Genomic DNA, 14,346 nt, shown 5'->3' on the forward strand with positions numbered 1-14,346 from the left:
CCTTCCCCTTCCTCTCTCTGAGTTTACTTCTTTGACTCACCTTCCCTGTCTCTATTATTGGTTTTGTTTTTCCCTCCCGTTCCTTTAGTATATTTATTCCTCAAAACTTTGTCCTCTTAGTTCCTTTCTTTGTTCCTTGGTCTTAAAGTTTGTGTTTGTTCACAGTCACAAAGTATTTCCTTTGTGCAGTTGGCCCCCAAATCTCTAGCCAGCCAGGCAGGCTTCTTTTACTGAGAGTAAACTATGTACCTGGCTGGACTAGGTGCCTGGGAATTCAGAGACAAAGAGCAAATAGTCTTGGTCCTCAGGAGACCCACAGTCATCACAAATTGCCATCTCATACTTGCAGCTGACTATTGGGTATTTTATTTGAGTTACCAGCCAAATCCTTAAAATTATAGTGTCTCTCATTCTCCTCCCCAAACTAGGTAATCCTGGATATCCCTGGAGAATTCACAGTTCAGTTTCTTTTCATTGTATTGTCATTTTGCCAGTTTCCTCAGCTTAAAAATATTCTTTGCTTTGCACCATCCCACCCAATGATTTACCAGTTCTTGTTTGTTCTTCCTTCTAAATACCTCATGGGTCTATCTCTGTTTCATCATTAGGAGAACTACCTCTTGGGTTTAATCATCTGTGCCCTCAAGTCTGGACTACAAGCAGACCTCAGGGATACTGTCCATGTCCTGTTCTGTTGCAGACGATCTGGTGACCCAGAGAAAGCAAATGCCGCAATAAAGTGAGTCACATGATTTTTTTTTGCTTTCTTGGCGCATATAAAAGTTACGTTTACACTATACTGTAGCCTATGAAGTGTGCAGTAGTAGTAGTATTTCTAAAAACACAAGATACATACCTTAATTAAAACTCCATTGTTGCTGAAAAATGCTAACCATCATCTGCGCCTTCAGTGAGTGGTAATCTTTTTGCAATAGTTACATCTGAGATTGCTGATCACAGATCACCATAATGAACACAGTAATAATGAAAAAGTTGGAAATATTGTGAAAATTACCAAAATGTGACACAGAGACAAGAAGTGAGAAAATGGTGTTGGATTTGTAAAAAATGCAGTGTCTGTGAAGTATTATAAAACAAAGCACAATAAAACAAGGTCTCCCTGTATTTCAGTAGTCATTGATCTCAGCTCTAGTGACAGCTCTCCCCAAGACGTCTTACACAGTATAGGCAAAATGATGCTAGTAGTAGTATTCTGGTCATACTACTCATAAGAAAACAAAAAAAGTAAAACACACACACAAAATGTCAATAGCTCACTGTTACCTGAATAGATAGAATACCCTATCTATTCTATTGACAAATTGCCTTTTGACAAAGGCAGCTTGTTAGGTTTTTCTTGTGAGTGGTAAACTCCAGAAACCTGTATAAAAATTATTAGATAAGCTTTTAAGACAGGGTGATGTTAATTTTAATTCTAGACCAAAACATTTGAGGTGAGTGTGTATTTCAGATGCATGGACTATTTTTAAAGCTGTAATGGTGAATTATATTTTCCTTTGAATTTAAACTATATTCTAGCTTAGAATTTATTACTGTGAGTATCTGTGGTTGAAATCAGATCAAAACAAACAAGTAACATTCCAGAGTATAAGCTACTGAACCATTAACAAATAAGTATGGTTAGTGAGCTGACACTGCAGAGGGAAAAAAAGTTTTTTTCTTGGTATGTGAAGTTTGTAAAGTTCACACAAATGTCAGAAATGATATAATGTTGTTATTGTTAGAATATATGCACTGTATTCTCTACAGCTTGGTAGGTGATAACACAATACCCAAAATGTAGAAAAGCTTTCAACATGATCAAACATGTGGAAAATTATTAGAAAGAGTTAGAATTGTTTTCTTGATATGTAGAGTACGGTTTTTAGTATACTGAATTAAATTTGGGATGTGATACTGTGGCTAAAGACAGAACAAAATTAGTAGGATAAAGATTCCTCAGTAGTCATAAAAGCATAATAAAAGGTAATTGATCCTCAAAGAAGAGGTATTTTGAAAAAATCACGTTTTCTTTTTTGGAAACTGAATGGGATAATTTTCTCTAGGTGAGGGCTGAAGACATTCTAAAATATTCTCACCTTTGGAAATGAATGGAAGTAATTAATTCATGGAGTGTTCCATTTCTGTGTCCTGTTAGATGAGGCGAAACACAATCTTGGGTTCATTAAATCCATTTTTTGAGGGGGGGAGAAATAAATGAACTAAACATATTGGACCTTTTTTCCTTTAATTTTAAAATACCAGCTCTGGTTAGAAGATGTCCTCTAAAGACATTCAGGTTAAAGCCATGGTTTTCTGTATCATTGTTTTGATTTGTCTCCTGCAGTGCTTCAACTAAAACTCTGCCTCAGAAAACGTTAGATGAAATGTTTATGAAGGGCCTTGACAAGAGGACATTTTAAGCCTTTTCAATCAGTCTTAGTAAATCTTTTTTTTTTTAAAGAGAGAAAAAGCAAAAGAGTATTATTTCTCCAGATGTAATACCAATGAGCATTCTAGGTGAAGAGGATTCCAGAGGAAGAAAGTACTAAGAGAATGTTGAACATGACCCCCTCCCCAAGCTTCCCTGATACCTGTAAAGTAACTTCAATCTTTTGGGGCCAGAGTGGACTTTTGGGCCTAATGCTTCTAGATAATTACCGCAGTTTTCTGCTTGTCTCTGCTTTGCACCTGTAGGCAGACAGCAGCTAAGTGATAGACTTTTATAGCTCGATCCTAAACTCTTAACAGGAGCAATTCAGTCCTCAGAAGTGGTTGAATCGTCATCAGACGTGAAAACAGTTTGCAATTATGAGTCTCCATTTCATTTTTATGCAGTTACCTTCAGTTTAATGTTAGTATAAAGGGTCTCAGGAAATAAAGATTATGTTATCTCAGGAAAGAAAAATTGGTTAGCAGTTTTTAATACCTTGATGCGCCTGGATTAGGAATAGGTTTAGTGCTCTGAAAAAAATGAATGAAGTCAGTCAGGCTATAAACTCATGTATAATTGGGAATGTATAGACAAGTTGATTTTTTTTCTTTACTGTTAGTGTTTAAGTATAAATGTTAAAAATTAAACTATAATTACTCAAAATATTCTCTGGTATGTTAAAACCAGAGTTTTTATCATCCCAACTATTTGAATGTCACAGAAAGTCTCTTACTTGCATTATCTCATTTGAGTCTCACAACAGTCTTGCAGAGTATTATTATCACTATTATATGAATGAGGAAGTAGGCGGAGGGTCAGAGATTTTAATGGTTTCCCCAAGATTACCCAGCTGGTAAGGGGCAGTACTTGAACTTAAGCCTTCTAATTCCTCTGACAGTCAAACTTGACTTTCACAAATTGCTTTATGAAACCAGGCACTCTGATAGGAGATCAAGACACTTTTCTGAAGTGTCACTGCCTTGTCCTTTCTGATTTTCCTCTCTTCAGGTTAATTGATCTTGCTAGTATTTGATTAGGAAGCACGTTATGTGTACACTCACAGCAGGAACTCTTGGAAATGATTGCATTTTCCCAACTTATCCGTCAAAGACCAATGCAAGTGTAGGTGAAGCTTCCTACCATGACCCTCACTCCAACTGAAATTAACTGTTCTCTTTGAGAGCCCCCAGAGACCTGGGTGGGTATCCTCCTTATTGCCTATACTTTGGTATGTTGTACTGTGGTTAATTGTGTTTGTATTTCTCTTCCCCTTTCTGTTGCAAGCCTCTTGGTGAAATGTGCCCTCCATTCATCCTTGATTTCCCAGTGCCTAGCACAGTGCCTGGCGGAAAGCAAATGTTAAGTAAATTTCAGATGACTGATGAACTGACTGACAGATTGAACGTGGGGTGTCTTGACTTTCCATTGGCAATTGACTCATTTCCCCCTGGGATGCCTTTTTCTGGGCACATCTTTCATTGTTCTTCTCCCCACTCTCGAAATGCCAGCTGATCCTGGTGCAAGTCTAAAAATTCTCTCTTTTGTGCTAAAGTACATATTGATTTTTATTTTGATGTGAAAGCAACATTTGCATTTGTATCTATAAAACTGTGAAGACTATAAAAAGACACAAGGAAAATAAAATCCCCTGTAATTCTACCAGTATTAACACATTATTTTATTAGTTTCACAACAGGCAATGGAAATATCTAGTGCGTGTATATACACATAGATATATATATATGACATATATATCTACATACATCAGATCCAGAATATATATAAAATATATATATGTTAGATATAATTAGAATATTCTAATTTTAATATATTATTATATAAACTATATATGTATGTAATTTACATAGTGCTTCTAAGATGTGTCACTCACTCTTCTAGGACCTTTGCATCTATTAACTCAATTAATCCTCTCAGAAGTCCTAATATGTTATTAAGTACTACTACTATCACCCTTTTTTTGAATAAGGATCTAAGAACACAGGGATGTAAAGGAACTTACCCAAGGTCGCACAACTAAAAGGTGACAGAGCTGGGATTTTAACTAAGGCAGCCTGGCTTCAGGTCTGTGCTCCTAACCAAAAAGAAAATCAGTATTGGAATTTTACTGAATATACTATATATATATGTTATCATTATATCATGAATGTTTGCCTGTATCCTAAAGACTATTTAAAAACATACTCACATCTCAGCTCAAATGTTTTCTCCTCAAAAAAGCCTTCCCTTACACTAAATTGAAAGCAGTGGTTCAGTTGGGGCAGATTTTGCCACCCAGGGGACACTTGGCAGTATCTGGAGACATGTTTTAATGTCATGATTGGGACGAGTGTGTATTGTGAGTAGTGGCTGGGAATGCTGTTAAATACCTTGTAATGCACAGGATTCCCCGCCCCCCCCAAAAACACACACACACACAAAGAATATGGTTTCCAAAGTTAATAGTGCTGAGGTTGAGAAATCCTTATGTAAAGTAGTCCCAAGTCTTTGCCACCAGCCATTTCTATTACATCACTGTTTCACTGTCTTTGTAGCACTTTCCGTTATTCTGAAAATGCTGTGTTTATGTATTTGTTTGTTTGATTGTGGAGTATATGTCTCTTCTGCCATCGACTAAAACATCACCTTTATGAAACCTGTGTCTGTATTAATTATTTGCTATCTCCTAGAAGGTACTTAATAAATAAGGAATCAAATAATGCATAACATTTCTTGCATGACGTATCATCAATTATTTAACAATTCCCCCGTTCAGTAAAAATAAAGATTGTTGCCAATTTTTGCTATTATAAATATTCTTAAACACTATTTTCATGACTCTTTTCATAAATCTGTATGTTTACGTAGGTTGAATTCATAGGTAAGGACTTCCTGAGTTAATGGCCAAATTCCTAAAGTTATTAATGTAATTTGCTAATTGCCTTCCAGAAAGATCATGTCAATTTCTACTCACACCAGAGTGATTTAGGGAAGTTTGTCTGCTGTTCTCTGGCTGATTCTGTTTTCCCAATAAAATATTTTGTTTTTATCAATTCAAAAATAACTTTGAGCCAAGTCTTTAGTTTTCTACATCTGAAAAGACAGTCTTTCACTATCATGAGAGGAGAAAGTTTTTCTTTTCATATTCACTTCCTTTCTGAAGAATTTTTGTTTCACATCTGGATTCATAGGTAATTCTGAGCTCTTCTGTATTATATGGAATTAGTTATTTAAAGGCACTAATTTTATGTTTATAGATCAATGAATTTTTGTTGAAAAATATTTATTGGATGATTGGCGATTGGATTTGGTTTGTTTAGCTGATTCTTGCCTTGTGTCCCGAGGGCTCTGAGGTGACATGTCAGTTGATAAACTTTGGAGGATCCCTGTTGGCTTCTAGAACATGGCAGGTTAGTATCCATCCAGGATGTGCCTTTTTAAATGTAGGATAGGTATCTGGTCTGCACAGAGACTCTGGAGGCCAGAAGTCAAGCCACACTAGGAGGAAGGGCAAGAGGTAACAGGAGGGAATGAGCGTGGGAGCAAACCATGTGCTCACTGACAACTCCTGTGGCCCTTTGTGTGTGCCCAGTGTATTATGGAATCTGTCAGAAACCTAATTGGGGTTTAAGATCTATTTTCCTGGTGGCCCGTCTGGTGAAAGTTTAGCCCAATGATCTCCCTCCGTATATAAACTTAGGAGAGGTACTAGTGTATCTGATGCAGGTTAGAGCATCTATTTACATTTATTTTGTAAGAAAATTCTCATAGAAGTTATTTTGGCATATTTTATAATATATATAGCAGTTAATATTTTGACATATGTATCCATTGGGCATGTGTGTCTGTAGTGTCGGTATAGATGCCTAAGATGGGCCAGGCCTTTCCTCACTTTTTTTACTAGTAAAGGTTTGCATACAAACTTTGGAGACCACTGGTTTAAGCAATAGACTGAGGTCATCTCTCTCCATCCCTCTCCACCTGAAGGAAAATCAGTTTTCTTGTGCTTCCTTTTGGTACCAAGGGTGTGGTGGCTGGAGCACTTTCAGCCACAGCAGCTGCAGCAGTAGTGGCCTGAGTAGACTTTTCCTCTGAATTTCTATAGTGGTAACAGGATTAACAGACTCTATTCTGGAAGTACTTGGGTGGCATAACACCTCCCAACAGAACTATTCCTGACAAGGATGTGCAGATGGAAATGCATATTTATGTCACTTAAAGCCTACCAGAGACACAAGGATTTGAGCTATAACAATAAATAGAAAAAAACATTCTCCAGCGTTTTTGGTAACCCATACTCAAGTGCATTGACTGTGCTTGGCGAAAGACCTACAGTTTGCTCTTTGTCCAAACATAAAATATTCAGTATTCCAGCATGTTAAGGTAGACTCTTCTGAATATATTTTGGAGTGTTAAAACAAGTTAGCACAAAGTTAGGTTAAATTTTCAGGTCTTCAGCGTAACAGGACAATTCCATGAAGTGTTGTGGCCATTTCAAGGGAAAAAAAAGTCTCCTTTAAACAAGTATCCACTTATTCTATTTATGAATAATAGTATGTTTTAAAGAATTATTTCCACAGGCCATATAGTCACTGTAGTCATGGCTTCCAAGTTTAAAATATTGTCTTTATAGCAATCCTTGATAGAACTTCTCCTAGCTTCCTTCTAAAACACCTCTGACAGAATAGGGAAAAAAATGCTCACATCCACAAAATATGAGTTTGATTGTTCTGGAAAATTTTACACAATGTATCAACTCATTAGAATTGAACTGAAGAATGCATCCAGCCTGGCGCTTTTTCTAGCTCTGCTGAGAGTAAAATGTACAACCTTTGTTTCTCCTGTGCCTGGTTTAGAAATTGTGTATTTTGTGTTAACCAGAAAACTGGACTGCCTGCTCTTTTAAACAGATGTGCTTTTTGATCTGACCAAGTGCTACAGTTCTTTGTCACTCTGACCAATCCAGATATGATTTGTTACAATAAACAGAAAATATTCAAAAATTATGTGAGGTTCTCATTAGATTGCATGAAGAACTCTGTGGAGAAGAGAGAAGATCACCTTCAGGAGTAAACAAATTGAAATGAAAAGCCTGCAGGGTAGATCCAAAGAGACATGGTGAATTAAGAGATTCTAAAGAGGTCAAAATTATAACTGCAGAATTAAAGTCTGCATTAGGGGCAGTAAAACACAGAATTGACACTGTAGAAAATATCAATAGTAATGTGAAAAGAAAATATGAAAAACTTCCCCATGGTTTAAAAGTAAAGGACAAAGGATTAAAGTTAAGATGATAAAAATGGTGCTAGAAACAGAGATCAGGGCACAAAGATCTCACCAAAAGAGAGTGTTTCCTAAAGAAGGAACCAAAACAATTTAAACACAAGCTTTGTTTAAAGATAATCTTGAAGTATATGCCTCGAGTAGAAACAATTTGTGAGGGTGTACCTCACTGTCTAAAATTTAGTAAAAAGAGACCAACAATCCTGCAAAATATTTTGAATAAAAATAAAGATCTTTTTTAAGCACTCAGACAAGCAAAACGTAAAAAAGAATTGTCCAGAGGTTGTCTCAAAATCTTTCTTGCCCAAAGCTAAGTGCCAGAAAATAGCGATGCAGCATTTTTTAAATTTTGAGGGAAGAGGATTTTGGCTTGACAATTTTATCCTCCATCAATTCGTTTTTTTCTGAGTGAAAGTATAATAAGATACTTTAACCATACATTATCAGAAGAAATATACTACTCTAAAGAAAAGCAACAAAACCTTTTTTGAAAAAAATTATTTAAAGTTATATTCTCACTTCCTGAGAGAGCCAAAACAAAATTAGGAATTCAGGTTTTGTGATGGTGGGGCAAGGAAAGAATGACAGTTGTCCTGAGGAACTATCAATTATTACAAAATTAAAATTACAATGAAAGCATTGAGGTGAATGTCAGCATTCAGAACTAACTGTGTAGATACTGAAAGGCATATGTAGAATAAATAAACAAGATTATACTGTATGGCACAGGGAAATATATACAAGATCTTGTGGTAGCTCACAGCGAAAAAGAATGCGACAATTAATATATGTATGTTCATGTATAACTGAAAAATTGCACTGTGCACTGGAAATTGACACAACATTGTAAAATGACTATAACTCAATTTAAAAAAATGTAAAAAAAAAAACCAACCCCAAAACAAAAAACAATTAACTCTGATGGGCGGCGGCAGAGGCAGGAACCAGAAATTGTGCGGAAGGGTTTGTTCTCCTTATATGATGGTATCTGGCTGTAATTATAAGGAAGCCTTTGCATTCTTAGATTTTATTCTTCATTACGGCAGTACCTGAAAATTATACAGAAGAAAGATTCTTTGATAAAAGCTCCATTCACAAAAACTTTTTCTGAATTTTCCAAGTGTTTATAAAAGCATGGGTTTTCCAAATTTGGGGAATTATTCCAGGTTTTTTCAACGGGCATTTCACTGCAAAAAGTTCTTTGTAAAAGCTAAGAAAAATCTATCTCGTCATTGAAAAAAAAAGATTTCTTTTTAAAATGACACATTAAAAATAAGGAACTTTAAAATGAATGCTCTGAAGTACTAATGTGCTAATATGGATTAGAAACCAAGACAGTCAAACAGAAACATTAGTGGCTGGAGTGATCAGAGTGCAGACATTGATAATTTTATTCTTTGGAAAGTGTTACAAGTATTTCCTTTGTTTGATAAAAGGAATGATGAAGGCAAATATTTATATCTTTAATCTTCAGTGATTCTCTAAAATATTTTCATAAAGGAGGAAGAGAGAATTTAGGGATTTTGAAGAAGACACTGGAGCCAGTGAATGTTTGGATGAGGAAGCTGTGTCAGAACTATATGGGATGCCAGAGGTCAGAATGAGGGCAATGACCAGTCCAGCAGTAAGACTGTGCTTTCTGTTCACAGTGTTTTCATAGCCCCTGTCTCATTTGATGTGTAATTTCTTTCCTCCCAACAGCACTCTCCCCACACACAGACATTTGTGCCTCCCAGTTTTGTAAATGCCCTTTATAGAAGTGTCATTCTCTGCTTAGAGTTCCTTTCTTCCTTGCCTCCTTTACTCAACTCCTCATCATCACTCAGACTTAGAGGAAATGGGACTTGATCTATTGAACAACTGTTTGTCATCTGCTCCTGTACTTAGAAACCTGCCAGGGAATATGGGAATTTATGAAACCCATTTCCCATCCTCTTGGACATTTCACCTTCTCTGAAGCTTCCTTGGCTTGTGAAAAAGAAGGTCATTTCTGTGCTTCCAAGACATTCTGTTATGAGTGGATCTTTCCCATTGTGAGGAAAGAGATCTTTGCGTTGGTGTTCCTGAGCTTGGCAGGGCACTTGGCATAAAGGTTGAATGAATATAGATTAATGTCCTCTTACTACGTGGTAGGTAATGAGATATTTAAATTCAGGTTCTCCTGGCTTCTAGTCCTGTGTGCTTCCCCCTATATTGTATTTTATCCAAAACAGGTACAATAATAGCCAGGATTGGTGAAATGTTTTCAGATAAATTTTCATATATGAAGTTGTTTGGAAACTGAATAGCATTATAGAATTCTAAATGTTGACTAAACCATAGATGTCAGTTTCATCTTCCACACACCAATTCATCTATCATTCATTCACGTAGCACCTGCTCTAATAATAATACAATAATACAAATAATGATAGCTGACATTCACTTCACACTGTGAGAAGCTTTGGCTAAGTGCTTTAAATGAATTCTCATTTAATCGTCACAATAACCCAATGAGGAAGTTGTTATAAGTACAGCTTTCCAAGTGAGGAAACTGCAGTTTAGAGAGGAGGGCAGCTGTGCCTTATTCGTTGTTGTGTTCCTAACCTATTGAAGATTAGAGTTAGAATTTGAATTTAGGCAATTGGAGACTATGGTCCTTCCTCTTAACTACAGTGGTATGTGGGGGAGATACAGAGATGAAAGAGAAGCATGGTTGTGTCTTTGGGGACTTTATGGTCTATTTATAAAGGAGGCAGACAAGTCACCATATAGACTGTCCCCAGGTATCCCTTCTATACCATCTGTAACCTGATTTTTCTATCAGTGAAATTCCCCTTAATGACTAGTGGCTGGTCAGAATTCTCCCAACAAAGCCAAGGTTCAAATGAAGGAGGAGAACAGACAATGAGATGGATCTTGTATGATGGAAGATAAGGCACTTTGGCTAATGTCCCACTCCCTAGGACTCTGATGCATATGATTGTGTCAAGCTATCATTGTTAAGGAGGTCTTCGGTATTTACAGGGCATTGCGGAATTAGATGATGAGTGTTGGTCCTCATCCCATCAGTTGGGTAGATTAATCTCCTGATTCTCTTTAAGAGCCTCTATCAGTTAGGTTATCACAGAAAAAGAACCACTGAGCCTGGCTGAAATCCTATGTGTCCAGCAGGTGAGTGCTGACTGTGTCTCACTTAGAAAAGAACAACAACAATATTAACTATGATCACACCCACCCTTTATGCTTTAGATTTCTGTAGGTGCTTTTATGGTCCACAAACTGTCCCCCAAATTTATAGGACAATGAAGTTCTGCTGACCTCTTTCTCTGGAAATCTAAGCACTAAGGTAGGAGAACAGTCATAGTGATGGAGAGTTAGAGATTTGGGTAAAATTTGGCTTGTTCTTGGCAATTGGAGATGAAGACTCTTTGAGATTCTAGGTCCTCAGTTTCTAAAATGCTTTTATGTTGCCATGAAGATAAAACTAGTCACTTTAGCCCTTTGTGAAGAGCTCATTGGCATTTGTATTTTAGTCATATGAGTTATATAAAGCTATGCATTTTAAATCATTGTAAATAATTGATAATTATGGATTTGTTTGTGTCTGTGTGCTCGTAATTCAGTACTTTGGATGGGTAAGCTTTCAGCAAAGCAATTCTTTACTACTACTACATCTGCTTTGGATTAATCTCACTTTAATTGAATGCCAGATACATTTGCAGAAGCTCAAAAGGTTGAAAACAGTAACAGAAACTCTAAAGGAATAATACTTAAGATGGAACCGTAGGGCCTCTGGGTCACATGAGCTTCCTTACCACTTAGCTAATGGAATATTTAAACCTGAAATGAGCCAGCCATACTTTGAAGTTGTCCCTTGGTGATACAAACAGGTATAAATATACTAGGTGATTCCAGTTCAGTATTTGTGGCAGACTGGAAAGAGTATTTTTTTTTCCTTTCTCTGAGAGAGCTCCGTTAAGTCATCTAAAGATACTGCTAACGTTCTACAGGAGGTAAATGTGTGATCGTCAGAGTTGCTCTGAGAGGGATACCTTTACAGGTGATCAGCTTGTTGAGCCCAAATGGTAATTGTGCATAGTTTATACCGCTTGTTGGCATGAGCGTCCCTTCCCCCATCCTGTTTTATAATGCCTAGGAGAGTGGTTCTCAAACTTTAGCATTCATCAGAATCACCTAAGGTGTTTGTTAAGATACAAATTGCTGTGTTAGGTGTAAAAAAACTCTAATGAAATTAACTGAATTTTCTGATTCTGTAAGTCTGAGTTAGGGGCGGATTTTTAATTTCAAGAAATTATGTTAAACAGAGATTGATGAAAAACCTGGTGTATATTTTGGCCAAATCTCTGCTGCCTGTTTTAGATAATTCTCATTATTCTACATGGTCTTTATTAGTCTATCTGCAGCACTATGTTAATATGTGAAAATGAAACTTTTGGCCAAAGTTTTCATTTATTGTGTATCTGTTATGAGCCAACTGAAATTTCAGAGATGAAGCAACTTGTCCAAGGTCACATGGCCAAGACTCAAACTCAATTCGTTCTGACTCCGAAGTCCTATCTTTTGTTATTCTCTATCTCTGCTCAGATTCCTTTAAAATCAACCAAGATCAGCTCAGAGTGCTGATAATAAAAGACTTGTGTCCAATACTTTGATGATGATGTTTGAGTTAGAAATGATTCTCTTCTTTCTGAGCAAAACTTACTTTTCAAGACTTCAAGGAAACTAGTTGCTGTGCCTTGATTTGGAAAGATTGAAGTTCTCCTCTAGAAAATGAGAAATACATTGAATTCTTGTACTGTCAGAATGAGACTTAAAGACTGGTGCCCTCATCACCAAAACTGATTCTGAGACTTCTTTCCCCAACAGACTACCCGATTTTAAGAGCATCCTAGGACAGAACCAGGGTACCAAGATCTCACGCAACCAATTTAATTCACATACAAATAACAGATGAACATTAGGCTGCTCTAGGTTCCTCTTTTTAAGAAAAATTTTTTTCTCAGGAGTGAATTTATTTTTATCACTTTTTTGGACCCACTCTTTGACTCTCTTTTAGTGTGCTCTTATCATGGTACCCTTCAGTCAATCTGACTTTTGTAACGTCTTTCCCCTCCACTCTCAACCTCGCGGCTCCTTTTCTTTCTTGACTAAACTGATACACTTTCTGTATTGGATATAGACAAGAGTGCAATATCTCTAGTCTTTGTATATTTCCCCATGTATCTTAAGTTTATTCTTTATCACAACAGACCTTGTAGACAACACCAGGTTAGTGTAAAAGCCAAATCCTCATGTGCATCTTTATCACTAACAAGCAGAGGGAAAAAATCGAGTGTGGATGAAATGGAATTAGTACACTGCAAGACATAGCCAAAATATGTTTTTTTTTTCTATGTCTGTAAGTGGGCATTTTGTGTGTGGAGTCAGCTTTCCAGCTCAGGATTCTCCATAAACTGGGCACCTTGTGTTCTTCCTCCAGTCTTATGAGCATGTCATGATGGTGGATGAATAAGTCTGGACGTGTAGAAAGCTCCATGGCTGAGGTGTTTTGTTTTATTACGTTCTGCCACCTATTCTGGAAGCCTTTTGGATGGGCTCTAGATGTTCCATAATAGGTGGCACTTTTCATGAAGAAAAACATTTAGTTTTCTCGTTGGCAGCACTTAGTGTGTTCTCTGAAGACAGGAAAGCATCCTGCAGAGGATATGTGTAACACGACACTGATTTTTGCAGTGCTCACTCGGTGTCTGACTTTCCAGCTGCCCCTTCATCTTCACAAGTCCTAAAGGCAGTCATGGGGTCAGTAAGAGAGATTCCTTCCACACTTGGGAGTTTACCCTCTGAGACTTCATTGGGTTAAACACCTGCAGAAAATTCATCCATCTGGTTTTTCCCCCATTCATTTAAAAGTTCACTCAGTAAAATCTCATTTCCAGTTCTATTCTCTATTAAAATACTGCCGTTGATAACATCACTGTCATTTTTACAGTATTGTTTTTTCCCTCTTAACCATCCAAAAAAGAAAGGAGAGGGATGAAAATGTACATTAAGTGAAAACGTAATAATATATCTTCCTTTCCTTTGGCAAAGGGTGTTAAAACAGATTCATTAGTTTTGACTAAATACAAGGTTTCCATGAGGATTTTCTGTAAGTGACATGACAGTGTTGATGTGTTCTCAAGACAATGGAGGTTAAACCTGTTTTGAAAATATATTTCTTTAATATATCCTGCATGTTGAGCAAGTAACAAAATAAATATACGGTAGATATTCTTCATATATGAAAAAAGGATTTTCAAGGCAGATCTGTCTTCATGAAATACCTCTTGTGCCATGATGAACTAGCCAACAAAAGAATTTGGGGGGGAGGGTTAATAAGAGAAAGTAATTTATAATACTAATGTGTGAATATGTTTTTCAGCAAACTTTCCCCCAGATTTTCTTGAATTCTCATCACTGTAAGAATTATAATTATATGTCTTCCTCCCACTTTGAAAGTGGCACAAGGCGCTCATGTGCAGTTCTCCTGTTCAAGTCGTCACTAGAATAGAAATGTCACGACTCAGCTAACAATGCTTTATTATTCACATTGATCTTATTTTATAGTGTCCTTTATCTCAACAACATTG

The 14,346-nt window shown here is 36.7% G+C and overlaps 1 protein-coding gene and 1 long non-coding RNA gene across 9 annotated transcripts in view; one reads left to right on the forward strand and one right to left on the reverse strand.

Annotated features, from left to right (window-relative positions):
- The window catches only part of LOC107033065 (uncharacterized), a 620,890-nt gene that overhangs the window by 138,974 nt on the left and 467,570 nt on the right, over positions 1-14,346 (forward strand). For 6 of the 7 annotated variants that reach the window (XR_012060726.1, XR_012060720.1, XR_012060725.1 and 3 more), the window contains exon 4: positions 609-739. The exons of the other annotated variant lie outside the window; for it this stretch is intronic. This is a non-coding gene — a long non-coding RNA (uncharacterized lncRNA). The remainder of the gene's footprint in view (positions 1-608; positions 740-14,346) is intronic. 7 annotated transcript variants of the gene reach the window in all.
- Positions 1-14,346, reverse strand: part of MDFIC2 (MyoD family inhibitor domain containing 2) — a 93,482-nt gene that overhangs the window by 12,596 nt on the left and 66,540 nt on the right. The window lies entirely within an intron of this gene.

The sequence above is a fragment of the Vicugna pacos genome, chromosome 17, assembly GCF_048564905.1.
Source record: "Vicugna pacos chromosome 17, VicPac4, whole genome shotgun sequence".
NCBI lineage: Eukaryota > Metazoa > Chordata > Mammalia > Artiodactyla > Camelidae > Vicugna > Vicugna pacos.